This window comes from Chelmon rostratus, chromosome 15, assembly GCF_017976325.1.
Source record: "Chelmon rostratus isolate fCheRos1 chromosome 15, fCheRos1.pri, whole genome shotgun sequence".
NCBI classification, from domain to species: domain Eukaryota; kingdom Metazoa; phylum Chordata; class Actinopteri; order Chaetodontiformes; family Chaetodontidae; genus Chelmon; species Chelmon rostratus.
The window spans coordinates 21,002,013-21,022,613 of record NC_055672.1 but is presented as its reverse complement, the minus strand read 5'-3'; the positions used below and the strand labels follow the sequence as shown (position 1 = coordinate 21,022,613).

General features: G+C 42.2%; 1 protein-coding gene across 2 annotated transcripts in view; it reads left to right on the top strand.

Moving 5' to 3' along the window:
• The first annotated feature begins 371 nt into the window (after window positions 1-371).
• Window positions 372-20,601, top strand: part of lrfn5a (leucine rich repeat and fibronectin type III domain containing 5a) — a 104,594-nt gene continuing 84,364 nt past the window's right edge. For both annotated transcript variants that reach the window (XM_041953787.1, XM_041953785.1), the window contains exon 1: window positions 372-683. The gene's annotated coding sequence lies outside the window, so the exon portion shown is untranslated. The remainder of the gene's footprint in view (window positions 684-20,601) is intronic.

Sequence of the window (20,601 nt, the reverse complement as noted above, 5' to 3'; positions counted from 1 at the left end):
CAAAAACCTTAACGACCTCCAACAAACCAGGGAAGGTGCTACTGTGGATTTTCAGGAGTGTTTAATAATCGACAAACTCTGCCTAACCCGCGGGAATGCTTTAATGGAATAATCACACTTTTCCGCCCTTTTTTTTTTCTTTTTTTTACCTGGGATATTTTTTCTGCTCGTGGAATTCTTCTCGTTTCAGCCGCACGAGGAGCGGCGGGAATAGGCGGAGGGAGAGGAGGCACTGCCGGGAAGAAGAGCGGAAAAAAGAGAGGAAAAGAAGCCGTTGACGGGGAGGGGTGGGGGGTGGGGGTTGTTCGTTTCAGTTTCTCTCGGATGGGATTCTTCCCTCACCCCGCGGATGGAGGGATGAAACCGGGAGGAAAAGACGGGGAGAGAGAGAAAGAGAGGAGGGAGAAGAGGAGGATGTAGTCGTCGGGCGCTGAGAGAATGCAAAACGGACGCACCCCTCTGGAAGACCGGATTGAACTATAAACCCATACGGAATTTACAGCCACCCAAAGGATATTACACATACTGACCTCGGCACATACATTTATGGGGCACATATTATCTGGAGCCTATCTGTGTGGAGTTACAACTATCATCGCCACTCTCCTTCTAATGATGGGATTTTGGAAGGTAGCTGCGCCCTGACCCTCGGTGAACGAAGGAGCCGTAACATCCGGAGAGAGGTAGGCTGAAGTTGAACTCCTCTATTTCTTTTTAAACGCGCAAAATCGACGGCTCGGCGCCCCCCAGCCCCCCCTGTCCGTCCATGCCCCTCCGCTCCTGCCACTTCTCCCGCTCTGACTGCGCCTGCTGGAGCGGAGGAATGGTGGTTGCTGGGGGGTAAAGACGGGGCAGGGGGAGTTATTTTGAGATTTTGTCGTATAGATATTGTAGTGTGGATGCTGAAATGAGACGGGGGGGGGGGGGGGGGGGGGGGGGGTGCAGGATATTTGGATAGCGCGGTGGGTGGGGGTGGTGGGGTAGAGAGAGAGGGTGCTGCTGCGTGTAGGAAAACCAGCCTTGAGAACATTGCAAGGTCAAAATTGATCCCGCTATAAGTTATAGAGCAGAAGCCGCGCGCGTGCGTGTGCGTGCGTGCCCTCGCGCCTGAGCTCGCGGTTAGAGGACCCAGAAGTAGGCTAGTTTCAGTTTCAGCAGCTTTGCACCCAGTTGAGTGCTGTGAGTGCACGCGCGCGCACACACACAGAAGCGCGCGTTAGTGCGAGAACACTTGTGTGTGCGCGCGCGGTGTGTCTCGAGTAGCCGTAGCCCACTTCGGCGGCCATGTAGGCTACAGGGTAATTTGATCGCTGGTTATTAAGGCAGGCTGCACGCGCGAACACACGCCGCGCCGCGGTCCCTTTTTGCGCGCCGCGCACTGCACCTGTACCTCAAGAGAGAGAGAGAGAGAGAGAGGGGGCAGACAGCCCGTGAGGAGACCGTGTCAGTGTGTGACAGGGTTAGACACTTAACCCGGGCGGCTGGGAACTAACATCTGAATCCGCCAAAAACAGCACGAATATAAGATTCGTCGTTGTGAGTGCATTGTGTGCGTGGGTGCGCGCGCGAGTGCGCAACTGAACCCCGGCCCTACCTTGTTGGCACAAAGCTGGATGATGGAGCTTTCGCATTTTCCTCCGCATGTGTGTGTGTGATGATAGGTGTGTGTGTGTGTGTGTGTGGATATGTGACGCCAGTGAAAGGAACAGGGTCCAGTACATTGCAGGTGACGTGAACTCTACCAGCAAGATTGTGCTTTTTGCGTTCCAGTCATTGTTAGCCTGCCTTCTCCTGCACACTGACTTTGAGTGTGTGTAATTTGACATGAATAATGATTCTGCATGCTCACATGTTGTTGTGAAACTTATTTAGGGCTCATTAGTTGTGGCTTTTGTTTCGAGTTGCTAAATATTTTGAATATCAAACGCGAGATGGGTCAGAATTGTAAAAATGCCCCCTTTTCAGCACAAACACTGTAGTTTATCAGTTTGTTTACCGGCTTTGAAGGACTCAGTGTTCTTATACGTCGTACTGTTCTATTCTCTTTGTGTCAGTGGAAGCATTTTCTCAGCTGAGGACCTTGGTTATTGCAAACGTCCTGCTGGAGCAGGAAACATGAGGAATTAATTGGGATCTCTGAAGGCATGCTGTACAGTCAAGGTGAAAATCTGTGGGTTTTGTTTAGAAGAAATAATAAAATGCCTTCAAAACAGAGGATCTGTCATTGCTTTGTTTCTCCTGTATTGACTCTGCTTGTTCCAGTTTGTATGGTCAAACATCTCAAAGGGATCTTATGTTATACGTTCAATATTGAATGGCTGCAGTGTTTTATATTTCCTCCAGCCCACAGAATGAAATTAGAGCTGAAAAAATGGAAGCCTTTCAGCAACACGGAAAAAGTATTGATTCTTTGTTCCATGAATTTGGATTTGGGGTTTTGAATTCAGCTTGGTCGGTCGTCAGGGATGTATTTCTAATGAGGGGGTGGTAATACATGAAATATAGCAAGATGTCCATGAGGCTTGTCCCAATGAATGAAATGATTGGCTGTGGTATCATGAAGGTCTCTCTGTGTATGATGTTGCTGACCCTGTGTGAGCTGAGCATGCTGGCCATGCTGTGCCAAGTCCACTGAGTGTGGCTGAAGAGTAAAGTGAAGTGACAGCGCGAGGCAAACTTTCTTCAGTCCCGTGAGCATGCGTGACTTGAGAAGCATCTGAAGATTAGTAATCATTGTATGCATCATCAGGGCTACCGACTTCAAACTTGCTTTCCTGAGCACATGCACTGAAAACAATGGCATCTACATTTACATCAATGAACATCAAAGCGGCTTCTGTGAGGTGCTCCGAAAATGAGAAGTTATTCAATTGAATGCTAATTTTTTTTAGCAAGGGTCTGCGGTGTTTAATGTGTCTAATCTAAGACTATGACATGCCATGGCAGGGTTTTTTTTTTCCTTTCCCGCAGCTCTATTTTTGCTGGATTGGAGTTTCATCAGTTTGTACCGGTACAGTAGCTCGCATTGATTGATCAAGGCAATAAATTTATGCACACGAGCCACTCATGCCGGTGCTAATGGCCCGTGGATATGGAGGCATTATGCAAATGCTTCCCTGGCTCTGGTAAAAGAGTGTGGGTGAGTGAGAGAGGGAGAGAAACTGGTGATTTTCAGTCCATTTTAGTTGTGTTTAGCCTCCTATTTATGTCTAAAAGGAGTGGTTTGCCGTGCCATTAGGTTCAGGATGAATGGCGATGCGTTTGTGTTACAGATTGTGTTTTGAGTTTTTGCCGTGAAATGCGGGGCAGGGAAGAAAGAGGCTGGGTAAGCTACTCCGTACCGCCACAACTGCTGCCGTGGTGTTGATGCTAAATGAATGGCACTGGAAATGTGCAGAACGTAAGGATAAACATCTGGTCCACAGTATGAGTCAGTGTGTGTGCTGCTGGAATATCATGTCTGATTCCTTAATGACATGTATGGTGAAGGCTGAGGCAACGTCTCTCTCATCCTCTATTTTTCCCCTCTCATTATTTTTGTCCCTTGTTCAACCCCACAATGCTCCAAAGAAAAAAAAAAAGTGTTCTCCTGTAGAGAGGAGTAAAGAGGCAGTAAGGAGGGGGGGTTATTATATCCGCCTTTCTTCTTGCCCTCTGTTTACCTCTCTGCAACTCTCACTCTCTCTCTTCCTCTCTGTTTAGCTATCTGACAGAGGGCTGCAGGATCCTGCAGAGTGGGTGGTGGAGCTCTAATTCAATTTATTCTACTGCTCACAGACAGACAGAGAGAGACAGTGAGAGCAGAGAGCGAGCGATGGGGAGAGGGATGGAGACCACAGATGTTAGGGAACGTTTGCTATTAGCAACGGCGAGGCGAGGCAGGCCTTATAGGACGCTGGTCTGACTCTGTGACATCTGGATTGATTCTGCGGCCGACGGAAATTATGCGCGTGCGTGAGAGAGAGTGCACTTGTGTGGTCGTTAGCAGCTTAAACTGTGTGTCTTTGAAATGTCATCAGTGAGTCTGAAGAGAGAAAAGAAAGACAAACCGTCCCTCCTGTCTGCATTGCTCACCCAACCGTTGTCTGAAACGCGAGTGATTGACAGCCAAGACCAAACCTTTCAGATGAGCCCAAACTGGAGAAACGTCCAAGGCTCAGTTCTTACACCCAAAATAAGTGGAGTCTGTGTTCAGACCAATCGGGTACATGATGCTGTTTATGTTCATGAGGATTACTTTCTGTGATAGGAAGGATAATTGATTTGGCAAGTCATTAACTGATGCATACACTGATACCGACCTCACTGATCCTCTCCAAGGTTTTAGACAAACTATTGTCTAGATATGATGAGAACTGGCAGTTTGACACCTTCCTGTGTGTTCGCCAGTGATATTTCATAAACAGCATTTGCAGGTCAAACCTCAGTGCAGATTTTATTCTGACTATTGACAACATCAGGTATAGTTATAGCCATAGGATGATGCAACAATATATCAGTTTGTGAATAATCTGACATTTTTAGGAACCATTCATGCTATTGTAGCTCTCTCTCTTTAACATCTCTGCTGCTAATTGGCTGCTGTGGGAATTGTTGCAAATCAATGCGAATGCATTTTTGTGTGATTCCTGCAAAACGTGATGAAGTACCTTGATTTGCCTGGTATTTCATTTGCTGGATTATCCAAAAACAGGCACTCCATAAATCATTTCTTTATTAAACCTCTAGAAATTGCACTATATCAAGATATGTCTGTACTTTTATGACAGAAAATTTGCTAACGTGCCACAGCCACTTTTTCTACACTGTTCACCTCGTACTTGGGCGGTACCCAACTCAGAATTTTGGCTGGTCAATACAAAGATTCAACTATTTGTCCCTTTTTTTCGGTTTAACACCATGTATCCAACATGAGTACCTGTAAAACTCACATTTTAATGGCTTACTTCATCACCTGTAATGTGAAAACATCAAATTTCCACAGTCAGAAAGAGTAAAAGTGTTTGTCCTGCTCATAGATAAGCTCTAAAATCCCAGCGCCTCTCCTGCCAGGATGCTGGCAGTCGCTGTCAGCTGAAGTCAATCACAGCAGACGGCGGCAGAGGAGGTTGTACCGCCGTCTGATTCAAAAGTGGTTTAGCCGACTGCACTGACAGTCATCAGCGGAGCGGCCAGCGGACTGGAGTCGCTGTGCGCTGCCTCGTGCTGTCCCTCTGTGCTTCCACCACAGTTAGTTTTGTGGTTTGTGGTCATTTGTGGGTTAGTTTGTAAAGTTTACAGCCTGCCATGCTGTTGCTCCTGCACTGATCTGTGTACAATGACACAGCTAAAAAACAAAAGTGCACCGATTCGACTGACAAAATATGGGTCAACTCAGGGTCACTGACCTTTAGGGGCAGCTCAACTATTTATGTCTTTCTTTTACACAGCCTGTATGATTGGGTCACCTTCACTGTTTCTGGTTTAGATCCCAACTCTCAAACTCAACTCAGTCAGTTAAAATATTTAATAATAATAAAAATGTGCCTCAGGGTTAAATCTCGGGTCCTCATCCTGGTGTCTATGTGCTTCCACTAAGTTTTTTAACATGGAAAAACAACTCTTGCTTTGCACATGATTTCCAGTTTGACCCTCCCTTGTAGCTTAACAGCCCTGAAGTGTTTCAGGAGTTTTGTAAGTGAATGAATTCAAGTTTTTCCCCTTTGTTTCGCCTGAAGCTATCGCTACATTTCAGAAAGACCCTGGGGCCCCTGACATAGGATGTTAAGCCTTGTTGATAATCAGGTAAACTGCATCATCGCTGTCAGCCCAGTGTTGTTTTATTCCATTTTCTAACATATCTGGAATCAAATGTGTCTGATCCTCCACACACCTGGAACAGGTGTGCTTTTATTTCATCTCACCTCACCAACACAACTCGTGTTAGCCTGACATCAGCCAGCAAACTCTCTCCTGTTTGCAGTGGTTTGAATTCAGATTTGATTTTAAACAGTTAATGCCTTTGCCTCAGCATACGTTCCCTACCTTTAACCCCCTACAACCCCCTACCCCCTACACATGAGCTTTGACTCAACTTCATTCAGGATTACAGTTTACATTCAACTACCAAAATACTCCTATGTGTATAACAGTGCAAGTGACATTAAAGCTTTACTCTGCTGACATAACAAAGCTAGTGCTGCTACACTGTGTTGGCGCCATTGATAAACCGCAGTAACTCTAAATAAATGGCCTGTCTTTGCCAAGGCAGGATTTGTCTTTGGCTGGCTGGTAGCTCTAGCTTAGTTCCTGCTTAAAAGCAATTAGCAAGTTGTTAATTACATTAGAATAGATTTGAATGTTGTTGTTGTTGTTCATGGTCACGTGGTGTTTTCTCTGAAATTCAGCTCATCTGCTTTGTAATTGCAGTGGCAACAGTTCATCTTTAAGGAGGTTATGAGGTAAATAAATTGAATGTTTGGTGTTGGATGATCAGTAGTAGATATCTTCTTTCTTTCTTTCTTTCTTTCTTGTGTAAGTTACATGACTCTGTCACCCACATGATCACCCCACCCACCCACCACCCGTCTCCGCACACCTGCTGCCTGACACTACATCCTGCTTCATGGTGCCAGCGGGGAGGAGGTTTATGTATACTTGGGTGTCTAAGTGTGTATGATGGTGTGAGCATGAGGAGTGGATGACGGGACAGATGTGAGACACACTTGGTGTTAATGAGCTGTGTTCAGGACACATAACTGTGGGTGAACGTCACACATTACAGACAGCCTTCCCTCTCATATCCCACAATCCCACTGCGTCTGTCTGTCTGTCCGTCTGTACATTATGATGATTGACAAGCATGAATAAAAGATATTCAGAGCAAATAAACTACACAGCCGTGTCAACCTCTGTCTTATAAACAAGAAATAGTATATCTAGTTGTGATCCCTCCTCACAGGTTACATATTTCTATGGATTAGAAGCAAATTTAAGGGTAATTGCTGCATGATATTATTGTGACTTGGCTTTTCATAAAACACGGAACAGATCTAATAACTCCATACCCTTGAATTCCATGTGTTGTGTATGGAGAGAGGTATGTTTGTTGTTATCAGCAGAGACTCTTTCTGCACTCAGTGGGATGAATGATTTTGATGGTTGTGACATCGTGTCGTAGGCGATTTCTCTTTCCCTCGTTCCGCTGTAGGTTACATGGTCACTTGATGTTTATATCGCATTTTTACCGTAGCATTTGCTTTTATGTAACTTCACACAGAATAAATTCCAGCTCTGCTTTCGTACAAAGTCTGTGCGCAGCATTTTGAACAGCTTGAACGTACTGCTGTAATGTATACATACTATGTGTGTACAGTAGTGGATGCTTTACAAATGAGTCGCACACAAATATACTGATTAACATGAGACATCTCAGTGCAAGAAAGCAGAACATCTAGAGGTATTTGTGTGCAGGACCTGGTTTCATTGTCATCACAGCACTAATTATAAATACTGCAACACAGCTGTCACCAGGGGATTCCGCCACCAGACATGACACTCAATCTATGAAACTGGCCCACACTCCATAAAACACTGCTTTAGATTACACAGTCCAACAGTACAGTAGCTCCTTTGAAAAACATCCCAAGGGTGAGATGTGTGAAACATCAGTGCTGGGCAAAGCGTTTTATAAACTGAGAGATGCTTTGTACTATTGCCATTTGAAATGATTGTGATATTCCCTTTGCAGACAGCCATAGCAGGATCAGACTGGGGTACGAACATTAATAACGACCCTCTTACACATTGTTGTTAACATTATCTGAAGGGCGATACAATGAATGTGTTGTGTTGCGTAAGTAGAGCGTGATATCACCTGCATTTAATGGCCACCTGGTTAGAATGTAGCATACCCATCCTTAGCATTCTCTACCTACAGAACTGACTGACTTACTGACTTCTTGCAACTCTAGATGCTTGTGAATCCTCAGCCTTTGATAGCAAAGCATGCTCACAATATGTCTGGTTTGTGTTTTCTGCACAGCTGCATTTGTATGCTGTGCCAAACCAACATGCCATGTCCATTGTGCATACTATGGTGTCAGTTTAGGGCTTGAATGATTTTATCTTTCAAGTTGAGTATCTTATAAACACAGATGGTAGTGATGTTGTCCATGTTCTCAGGTTGTTTTGTCTTTCTATTACACGCTTCTACAGCACACCAGCTGGTTGTGTTTAACATCATTATATTCAAGTTGTGTGGATACATAAACCCTTTTCTTCAAAAATGTTATTGCTCAGTATAAAGCCATTTAAAAATTAGGCAGTGAGAGACCAAACAACAACAAATACTTGGCATAAAATACCCACCACAATCTACTACCATAGACAGTCCTGGTGCGCACTTACACACAATATGAAAGAATAAAACAGAATATTTTAAAATGGTTAATTAGTCTGCAGGCTAGTCTCCATTCAGTCTCATTTCTTTTGAGCATCGGAGACTCCAGCCAGCACTTACAGCACCAAGTACAAAAAATTATTGTATATAGAGACAATATCACATCAAGCTACAACTCTGCATTGGAGGGCCAAATCTAGGTGTGATTTTGTGCAGTCTATGTGTGTTTATATTCTTTAGAATACTTCCCAGAGGCCATTTCTATAAATAACGGTAAATTCTCAACTGGTCAGTTTAAATAAGGAATAAAAACAATAAGACCACCCCGCCATCTCAAGACCTACGGCTGCAGGTGTATATATGAAGATGGAGCATTAAAATAATGAATACTTACATGTTGTGGTGGATCTGCTTTATTTATTTCGCACAATACATTTAGATTTCTCAGGCTGACATTGGATAAAGGGCTCCCTTCACAGAATAGTGCAAGAATATCAGCACAAGTGACTGAATTTTATATCCTTAATTAAAAACCGGCAGCAGGGCTAATATAAGCAAAACTGTCTCTCCCATCATTCAGCTATTTTCTCAATATATTTTCTGTATGTGTACATTTAGTGTAAGACCAGCAGTTATGTTTTAACAAAAATGCCACCTGATCATAAAAAAATAAAAGATAAAAGGTTCTTAACCACCACAGAAAGCTACATTTATACATTAAGTAGACATTTCAGGATTATTCATGTCCAGTTTGAAGTAGACAGGACTCTCTAAAAACTTGAATTTCACATGGATGGGTGTGGTTTTGCAGGAAGTAGCAATCTAGCTAGTTAATTTGTATATTTGGTCTCACACCTGAGTACATGGACATTAATAGTCTGCCTTTTAAGCCTTTCAGGGCGGTTACAGGAGAAGTTTGCCTTCAGGGTTTTCCTTGGTTTGAACTAAGGTCCCACCCCTCACTGGGCAGATAGCCAATCCTACTTGACGATAATTCTAGACACAGCCCTGAGCACAGGCCACAACATTGTAGCGTGATTATAAAATATCTATAACCATCTCTAAAAACAAATTGTTTTTACCCGTTAATATTGGATATAGGCCACCATCCAAACCTTAACAAAAAATGTTTTATTTGCCCATAACAGTAAACTGCACCCTTTATAACACCTGTTGCTACAAAGCATCCATGTATTGAGCTTCAAATACAGTAGTACAAATCTCAGTCCATTTTATATCATTGTAAGTGCATTATTTTTTATATTAAAATCATATTGAGTGTTTTTTGTTGTCATTAGTGATTTCCACAAATAAACATGGGAAGTTGTGTAACAACTTAAAACTGGAATCCAAAAGATTTATTTGTTCTTTAATAGAATGCTACAAATTCAAGTCATTGGCCAAAAGTAGGGTCTGTGAGCAGATGTCACTTAATAGAAGGACTCGTTATCTGAGGGTCATGTTTTCAAATCTTTTCTGCAGCGTCCCTGCATCAGCAATAGAACATGTTCACTTGTACGCCTGTAAGATTTATTTATCAGAATGTGCTACTTTTACACTGCAACTCAGCAAAACCCTGTTGATACACTGGATACATGTTTATTTTCATTTTTCTTTTAAATGTTTGACTTAAAGTGGGACTTAACAAAATAAGAATATTTACTACAAATGTGATGAAAAACACAATTGTGAAGCCTGACAGACATGCACATGTATATCTTAATTTATTAATTAAGCAAAAATGACAAAAAAAAGTATAAATGACCATGGAATAAGAACAGCATGCATGTACAGCTTGAAGCTAACCTTTCAGGACCTTGGACAGCTACAACACATGTATAGCTTGCAGTAGTAATTTCAGAACCTTGGACAGCTACAACACATGTATAGCTTGAAGTAGACATTTCAGGACCTTGGACAGCTATAACAGCTTGAAGTAGACATTTTAGGACCATGGACAGCTATAACACATGTACAGCTTGAAGTAGACATTTTAGGACCTTGGACAGCTATAACAGCTTGAAGTAGACATTTGAGGACCATGGACAGCTACAACACATGTACAGCTTGAAGTAGACATTTCAGGACCATGGACAGCTACAACACATGTACAACTTGAAGTAGTCAGACAATGGACAGCTACAGTATGCATGTCTAGTTTGAAGTCGACATTTCAGGACCACGACCAACTACAGTGTGCAGGTACAGCTCAGACACAGTGTTAAAGGATCATCAGTCAGTGAGTGAATGCACTGTGGCCAGCAGTGTCAGTCACAGCACAGAGTTCTGTATAGTTTTGTCGTAATTAAGTAACAAGACTCAATACAGCTCAAGGATTTACAAAGAATCCTGGACCACTCAGGACATGTGGATCTCTGGAAGCTGTGTGTTTTATGGAGCTCGGTGCAAACATCTATATAAAGCATGTGTCCTTGTTTTGTGCACCTCTATATCCTCAGTTATAGATCCATCAATATCACCATGGATAGCACTGTCTTACTAAAGCTGTTGTAGAGGCACTTCATGTGGCAATGTATAGATTTTCTGCCATCTTCCTGAGTTAAGAACTAACAGTTTTGACAGCTGGGTGAAATATAACTGAAAATCTGATTGATAGTCATCATCATCAAAAATGGCAATGACCAGGATGAACAGGTCACCAGTGATGAACGGTGTTGTTTTTAGGAGCAGCAGACTGACTGAAAACTGAATAGATTAAATGGTGCATTTAATTAAGAGGCTTGGGATCAGGAAGTCAGAGATCAGTCTTGGCCCATGCCAACAGTAGCTACATTTAGCCTAGCTTGTTAGCGCATGCCATCTGTTCATACACAGATTAACACTACACAGCAGGCATTAGCTATGGTTACATTATCTTGTTTAGCACTGTATAGGCTACTATTCAGTAGATCTTATTCCCTCAGAAAGTCTTAAACTGAGGTTACATTGATGGTGTGTAGGGTTTCTTTTGGAAGCGTTTTGGAATTCAATTGAAACTAAGATCACCATATGTTGACACTAAAGTATCTATCAGTAATATTAGCAGCTAGGATAGTATGTGTTAAAAAGAAATACATCTTAGAATAAGATTGTTGTTAATAACTTGAGTCCCTGCTAGGTGTGGGCAATATATCCTACAATTTCTATTACTGTATTTATTATTTTTAAGATGACGGTACTATAGCATGGTCACAAAAATGAATGGCACACTCCATTCAAAACATGATTCTGCCTATTTTAAATATATTAACAATGTAAAGCAACACAACTATGGAAAAAAAATGCTAACAGAAAACAGATGTGTTTATTGACTGCAAATAGCAATGGAAAGGACGTATAGGCCTACATCCACATGGAAGGATTAACCTGCCCCATAATGTAGGTTAATTATTATTTTTAATGTGATTCATCATCATCATTCAGAGTTAGACAAGGGGTAGGATTGGGCATCTCAGCAGAATTTATTTGGCAGAAACCCAAAGTATATTATGTAAGTGGCAGTCAGTAACAGTCAGTGTAGCACGGGGCATGCCTATCAAGCACATTTACATACCGCAGCAACAGACACGTACTGACGTAACATGCAGCAGAGGGGGCTTTCCTGGATCAACAAAACCAGCTGAGCTTGTGTTGCGGTATGAGGTGTGGAGATAACGTTAGCTCTGGCTGTGTGAGACAACACAAAAAGCAATGTGAAAAAACAGTTTCCCACATCCAATCTACTGCTCTGGTTATTTCATTTAATAATTCACACAGTTTTTCCTGACTGTCCCTTGTTCTAAATACGCCAGCGTGTGGGTCTACAATAGATGCTACATTAGCCACATTCCACAGGCTAACCAGCAAAATGCACAGTAAAGCAACTTGAACTGTGATTTTCAACTTTTCACTTTATAGCTGTTCATCAATGCACATGTTGTTTAGCTGCCAGTCATTATATTGATTAGTAGAATAATGATCTTGGAGTTAGATTTTTGGTTCTCTCTTTTTCTTTCTCCTCACTGCCATGGTGGTCCAGTTTAACAAAGTGAAAGCTCTACTTTCATCACCGTGTGTAATGTCAAAGCTATTTTAAAGTTACACATCATCAGTCATCATCTTCAATGCTGTTTTATGGTGTCTTTGCTTTGACATCAAATCCAGAGTGGGCTGTTCGCTCTGGCTAGTTAGGGTTTAGCCATCTGCTCTACAAGCAGGGATGACTTCCAAATCACTGCATCCCACTTATCTAGCCTTTACACCAAATAGTATAAAAAGCAGCCAGCTAATCCTAGCTGCTGGCAGATTTTATTTTTTTTATTCTTTTGACTTGGCAAAAAACCCAAGCTTAGCAAGCTGCTACTCACCAACAAACTCTCCAAAATCTGATGGCTTGATATATTTTGCTGAGGGATATTGACATGGTTTGAGGCTGTTGCCAGCAAATTCAGTAAATTAGGTGGATACTCTTACGATATTGAGCAACCCAGTTGATTATTTTTACATGCAAACAACCCACTGATGGGGGACAGTACAGCAGGACCTAAACAGATTGAATGGGTAGAAGTGATGGAGTGATACTGAGCTGTCTAAGGATGAATTAGATCAGAAATAACTGCTGCAACATACCTGCAGATAAGAGGACGTATTATCAAAGTAAAAGACTGTAGGTAGGTCCAGTGATGAATTACTTTATTCAGGCAGTGAGTCTCAAATCCCAGCACTTGAAACAACTTGACTGTTCAGACCCTGGCAGCAACGGTTTTCTTGGAAGTCCTTTTTTTCTGGTGCTTTTCTATTAAGCCCAATGAGATGAGCCCCTGCCTCAGAGGCCCCCGGTGCCAACTAGCACATCCTCAGACACATGAAAATATCAAGATGGCCTCTTTGTTGTGGTATCTTCAAAGTAAAGATGTTTTTGAGAAGGAATTTGACCCTCAGGAAATGTTAATAGCCATATCACACAGCTGTATTCTGCATCATATGTCACAGGCTCTGCTAAGAGGCTCCCTGACCCTTTGTGCCCCTAGGTCTGAATCCATCCACTTTTAATGCCTTGGCCATGACCTGGAGACCAGATAACAGCAGATACTATTCAGTATTCATACTACATACTATCCATTCGCTTCATGTGGTATACAGTAAGGAGTTTGCTGTTTGACCTGTTTTATATTGCTCCTTGAAATCCATTTACAGGAAGTTTATGATTCATATTTGAAGAAGCAGTTTTTTTTCCTATTTAGAAAATGAATAATTAAAGGCACCCTGTGGTGATTTTTTAAACTGTGTGTGTCTTTTATTCCCAATAAAACATTTGAAAAGCAGATTTTTGGATGAATTGTTTAAATCCATGTTTGCTAGATTGTAGTCCTCACATTCCCTGTCTTTGTTGGTACATTACTGCATTTCTTTGCACATTACTGCCACCAAATGTCAATCAGTGAAACGGTGTGAACCATCACCATGACTGTGGGTCCCGTCAGCAGAGTGCATTTTCCCACGCATTGAGGCCCTCGTGCACGAGATACAAACAAAACAGGAAACTAAACTTAAAATACACTGATCCAGTTCACTACTGGGTAATTAACTGACTATTGTAATGTATGAGGTAGAATGAAATCACCCTTATTAACTAGTGATCACGGCATTTTTCACTTTCATTACTACTTATCTGTGACCCTATGACATCAGCTAGTTCAGAAGTCACGTCAAATTCAGAGTGGTGTTAATGTGTATTTTAATTAAGAGCAGTCAGCCAAGAAGACTAAAATGGGTTGGAGGCCTGTAATAAGAAAGACCATTTGGTTTTATGGGCTCATAATGCTGAAAAAGTCCTTCATCAGTACAATAGTAGCAAGAAGCAGAGGAGGACAAATTAGAATTAGTCACCTGTCATTGTAATTGGTCCTTAATGTGCTCGGTTGAACTGAGGTGTATAGTGCCATGTGAACAAACCATGATACTGTGACAAATTGCTAACTTGGTGATTGCATTTTTCCCAGTCAAAGGAAATATTTCCCCAAAATGTGTGTGTTCAAAGATTACGAGTGACTGCAGTGACGGCCCGTTTGAGTTTAGATCCAATTAATATGAAGCGCCAGATTCTAACCATTCAATCCTCTCCTGTAATTCAGTGGGATAAGCTGATGGAACTGTGTGTGTGTGTGTGTGTGTGTGTGTGTGTGTGTGCGTGTTTAAACCCTTAGGGGCTGTTTGTCCCTGATAATGAGCTGTCAGCTGTTAAATGTAAGTTGCACTTGCTTTTGTCCATATGCTGCGCCATATAAACTAGCCTCCCCTTCAGGAAAGCAGAATGAGGCAGGGATGGCGAACATGGTTACTTTTTTTTTTTTTTCCACATTTATCCCCACATTACAACGATAGGGTTCAGTTTGACACTTGGCGGAGTCACCCTTTAAGTCCTGACTGACAATCTGCTTATCCAACAGTATCAGTTGTGGACTGTATGTTGCTGTGCAGAAAGTGATGAATACACCATAATTAATGGATAGGACGAGAAGAGTAGTTGAGTGTGGATTCATAAACACAAACACTCTTAAACACATTTTGAGAGATTCTGGATGAGCTCTCACAGACTGCAGATACAAAGTACAGCATGCACACAAACATCTACTCATGTAGGCAAATATCTCCACACACACACACACACACACACACACACACGCACACACACACACAGCTCACTCAGCAAGTGGGCTGATAAAAGGATGTACAACATTACTGCATCTGCCCTCTGGGAACGAAAGCGAAAGCATGACTCAACCATTTACCAGCCCCACACAATGAGTCAGCACATTTACAAGAGATAAACTCGGCATGGGGAGACATCCATTTTACGACACCTGCACACACAGATGTGGACATACACACATGCGTTTCCAGGATGTGGCTGATGATGCGTCATTGTATTGTTTTATTATAAGGCTGTTATTTTGATATGTTACTCTGCAGCTGACAAGAGGACTGCTGTGGATTCACTGTGGTGCCTGGGCCTCACACCTGTGAACTTTATTAAAGAGTAACTCCACACTGGATGTTTTATGGAGGAAAGGCTCTGCTGCACTGACTTCTACGTTGAAACAAACATCACAGCTAGGTGTGGTCTGACATGGTACAGCAGACTAATGTCAATTGCAAAATAGCACAAATCTTGACTACATTTTGTTTTTGTTCACCTTGAGGGGTTGAACTTGTCACCATACTGTGACATCACTGTTAGGTGTGATGACAGGTTAAAACCTTTAACAAAAGTGGGCAGTAAAAAACTGCTTTTCAGCCTGGTGTAACTGTGTAAGGCATGTGACAAATCCTAGCATGAGTCCAACTAGAGATGTAACGGTTCTGAAACCAAGGCCTAAACCGCAATACAGATGTCCATGGTCTCGAGTTTGGTTTTTGAGTCCTGTGAAAATGGACGAGGAACAGTGTCAAACTGTGCGTCGATATTGTTCCACTGAAGTCAGAAACCCAAGAGAAAGCTCTATGCTGATGCCTTTTTGCTGGGTGTGGGTTTTACTGAGTCCAGGTATATTGCAACATGCAGTGAGTCAGAGCCTGTGACCCAGTTGAGCTTTGTCGCTCAACGTGACCTCATTCTGACTGCACAGTAAAACAAATCTGATGCTACTGCAGCTGTTTTTGTCAGGCGCAGCACGGCACAACGCATACCTTCCTCAAGCATTTCAGGTGATTTATGCTTGATTTGAAGTGTGTTTCGCGGGATTTTGCTGTAAAGGCATCGTTGCTACTTTCCATTTGAGGTAGCATAATTTGCTACCTGGCTTTTCTCAATCAAGATTCCAGCGGATATACGAACATGGAGTCGTACTGATAATTCCTGGGAACTGTCAGTCACACAGCAAACTGTATTGTCTGTGTGTGTGATCTCAGGTGATGCCGAGCTTACAGACAACACGCTAGTTGGCCTTAATCCTGCACCAGAGCACAAGCACAGCTATGTGAGTGTGTGTGTGTATGTGTGTGTGTGTATTAGATGTGTCATGTGCATGGGCATGCACAAGACCACACACACACACAGTATTTGGTACAATAAGCTGGTTAGAAAGGCTTTGGCTCAAAGGAAATATCTGATTGTCCTTTCAGTATCCAGGCAGAGATCGTCCCTGTGTGTGTGTGAGTGTGTGTGTGTGTGTGTGTGTGGTGGGAGGCTCGACAGGCTCGAGGCTCGTGTGTGTGTTGTCATAAGGATCAAATACAGAGGAAAGGAAATCCTCAAACATGCCTGGTCTCAACTTGTTCAACTTGAGTTGAGTTTAATTTAAAGATTCTGTTAAACGAAGTCACATTAGCAACTTTGAGCATGCTAATATGTGAAATTAAGTTGGTGAGCGTGGTAAACATTGTGCCCACCAAGCAAGTAATTTTGAACATGCTGACATTAGCATTTATCTCAAAGCACTGCCGTGTTAGGTCTGGCCTCACAGAGCTGCTGCAGGTAAGCAGTCATAAAGAGAAGGAAATCCAAGCAAAAATTAGTTTGCATTTTTTGTGTGCTTAAAACTTTAAAGCTTTCTGTCACAGATCTGTGTTCAGTATCACAGTAATCAAGTGTCTTGTTCCAATTCATACTGACCTGGTTTGAACTCCAGCGTTTCAGAGTGTTCTGCAGGCAACACTATCATTAATCTACCTTGTTTATATGGCAGTAATCTTCTTTAATCTGATCATTTTTATCAGCCTACCGTGTACTTCAGGAACCTGGGAGAGATTTTGGCAACATAACACTGCCAGCAATCCTCGAGGACCAGCTTTAATTCTACAATAAGCTACTGTTGAGTACTGACACCAGACTTGGTTAAACATGCATGGATTATGTTCAGAACATTTATTTTACCCTGGTTTCTTTCCTTTCCTGGCATGTATCGACACGTGAGTGTTTGCCGAGTAAACTTGTCTTTTTCTTGGCACATTCTCTGGGTGTCAATATCATATCCAGACAATTTTTAGCAGCTATTCTTGCCTGTAATCTCCCTCTCCGATGTCTCTACTTTGTCTCTGTGACATGTGTGTCTTTGCCTTTTGAAAGGAAGACATCACAGTGTGTGCGTTTATTTGTTTCTTTGTGAGCGTGTTTGTGCATGCATGTGTGTGTGATCATTATGTCGTGATCTGAAGCCATCTGGGTTGGCTGGCTCATTTGCATATTTGGTGTTAACCGTTATAAATATTCATGACCAGGGTCTAAACTGGTATGAATATTTATTTTGCCTCCGGGCCGTAGACGGGTGGAGCGGCTGTGATTCCAATCAGCAGAACAGAAATTACCAAGCTTTTGTGTGGTGGACGAGAACACTTGATGATTGCCGTGAGCCCCATGGTATGCTTGGTGAGCTCCATATGTATGTGGATTATTGCATTTGCTTTAGTCATATGGCGGCCATATTTGATGTACATCAGACTTGGGGAAACGGTGCCCCTAAGACATAGAGGCAGATGGAAACAGAAATCAACACAACTTGTCTTGGGACAAAAACATTTAAAGACACTGAAATTAATCTTTGAAATGAGCGAGAAGCTGCAGGAAAAACTATCCACCCAAGCCTTAATCAGAAGCTGCAGCAGCAGGATTAAAAGGCACAATGATGCTGTTTGGCCGTCCTGCCAACTCATGTGTGACACTGTCAAACCAGCTGGACTGAATTCTTTATTTCTTTCTCAATGCTATTGATTGCTTGGTTGATAGCTTACTTGTTAAAGCTAGTAGCAAGTAAACTGTTGCTATAGTTCATCTGAATTGTTTGAAATGCCACTGCAGTGGCTAACTACTGCATAAATGATTCAAATTAGAATAAACTAGTTGATCTAGTTTTTTAAGAAATACATTTAGCATTAGCATGGAGACATCTGCAGCTGCTGTTATGTTTCATTTCTCTTCTTGTGGCCTGTTCTGTGGACCTTGACCAGCTCTGCCTATCATTACAATATCAAAGGGAAAATTTTGGTCCATATTAAATTTTGTCCGATTTTTAACCAATGTGGCTGACGTGGTTCTGTCTTTGATGTGGTGACTCCGTTCTCTCACTCTGTTGACTTTGTGTTGTGATTTTGGTGAAGCAGCAAATGACGAACGTGATGATCATGATGATAAATGTGTGTGAAAACTGCAACAAGCAACGTTGGCTGGTAATATATCAGACACATCATCTTTAATTAGCTATAAAAAATATATGGCTTTTGTAATCACCCTTTGACATGTCCCTTTGAAGTATGAACCTGGGCCCTGAAATACAGTAACTCTGCAGGCCCCAGGAGTCCCCGTACTCCCATAGGACCACATCTTTATAATGCAATATAATGCAAAGAGTCGTTGCTCCTGTGTGAATCAGATGAAAGTTAAATTGATCTTAACATAAAAGCCAAATTTCATCAAAGGGAAGAAATCCTGGGTGGAGCTGTGTTGGGACAAGCTCAGAGCAACCACCCTGCTGGCTCTGATAGGCTGACATGCCTGTCAACCTAGCAACCACACTCCCATACTCAGAGCTATAATCCTTTCATCATATCAAGATGAATGCTTGATACTATTCATGTTTGGCAGTTATTGTTATAACCAGAAAGCATATTTACACTGATTAGTTATCTGTCTATATGCTGTAGTATATGCTGCATTGTGCATTATGCACCTGCACAATGTTCTGGACAAAAGAGTCAGTGCATATGTATTGTTTTTTACATATTAGTGTCGGTTCAAGGATACTTTCAGTGATTTAGAAAGAAGACGTCACATTTTAATAAAGCGATTGTAATCAGATACACAAGTTGATCATCTTCTTCTGTAATTCTGACAGAACCACAAAGCACTTTTCCTCCGCCCAGTGATTAATAAACATTATTATTATAATAAACATAACATTATTATGACGTTCTTGGCATTACTAGGTGGTTTAAAATGGAAATCTTAAGGATTAGAAAAGGATCAGCATCAAGGCACACACTGTGGGGCAATAGCACTGTGTTTGAAGTAATTAATGAATTCCATACTTGTCATACGTCTCTTCATTCTCACTTGATATTGATGTTTTGAATATAAAGGTGTGTGTGTGTGTGTGTGTGAGAGAGAGAGAGAGAGAGAGAGAAAGCGCATCAGTATTCAGTACAGAGGCTTCAGGAAGTGCCAAACTATTATGATCCGTCATCTTCAATAATACTCATACACTCATACACACACCGCATTGTTTTCAAGCGTTGTGGTGAATACTGATAGATATGGTAATTTGAGATGGTCTCTCACAGATACACACATTTACTCAGATACAGCACACACTCACTTAGACGTGCAGTGCAGAATGCAAAATGCTAAAAGTCACACTTTTTAAATGCTTTCACGTTCACTAAAAGCCGAACATGCACATGTTCGCGCGCGCACACACACACACACTCATGATTTTTCCGTCTTGTCTGACAGAGATGCTGCTCCACTAAGAACAAAAACAATTCATGCAGGAACAAGAGGCTGTTTTCGGAAACGTGGCGTGACTGTGGCGGTTGCCCTGTTCCTGTGCTTGTGTTTGTGTGTGAGCGTGCACGCGCCTGTGTGAGATGAGTGAAAGCAGAGGAATCTAGTGTAACTTCATTCAACCACACAAACACACACGCACACACACACACTATCCCAAGTGCATTAATAGAACACACTAGGGGGGAGAACAAAGAGCCTTCTTGAAGAAAAGACATGAATTATTCACTCCATCAGACAAGAGGACAGAGAGATGGAGATGGAGATGGAGCGTGGGTGATACAAAGAAAGAGACAGACGGATGGATTGACGAGGACTGTATTGTATTAGCAGTAACGATGACAGAGACATTGAGCGATCCCCATGAGATTTTAGATAGAACGCAGCTTGCCATCATCTACTAAACCATGTCTAAAGATCCACAGTGAAAATATCAAATAGACTCAAATAAATAAATTAAACAACTCCTTCACCGTCAGAATAAGTGACATTGCTTATCAGTAGAAAGCCACATGCTTTGACTCTGACTTGAGGGGTGTTTTTGTCACCTGAAGGAAAGAGTTTATCCCGTGAAAATCCACAGCCAGCAGCAGTTTAGCTGCGGCATCTGCGCCGCTTTCCACCCAGATACGCTTTATCAGATTCAGGCGCGGTACCTCTTTTGTATTCTGCAGCTAATGCAGTGACGCTGTAGTGCCTCAGCAGCAGCGGACGATCCAGACGCTTTATCCCATATGAGGAAGCT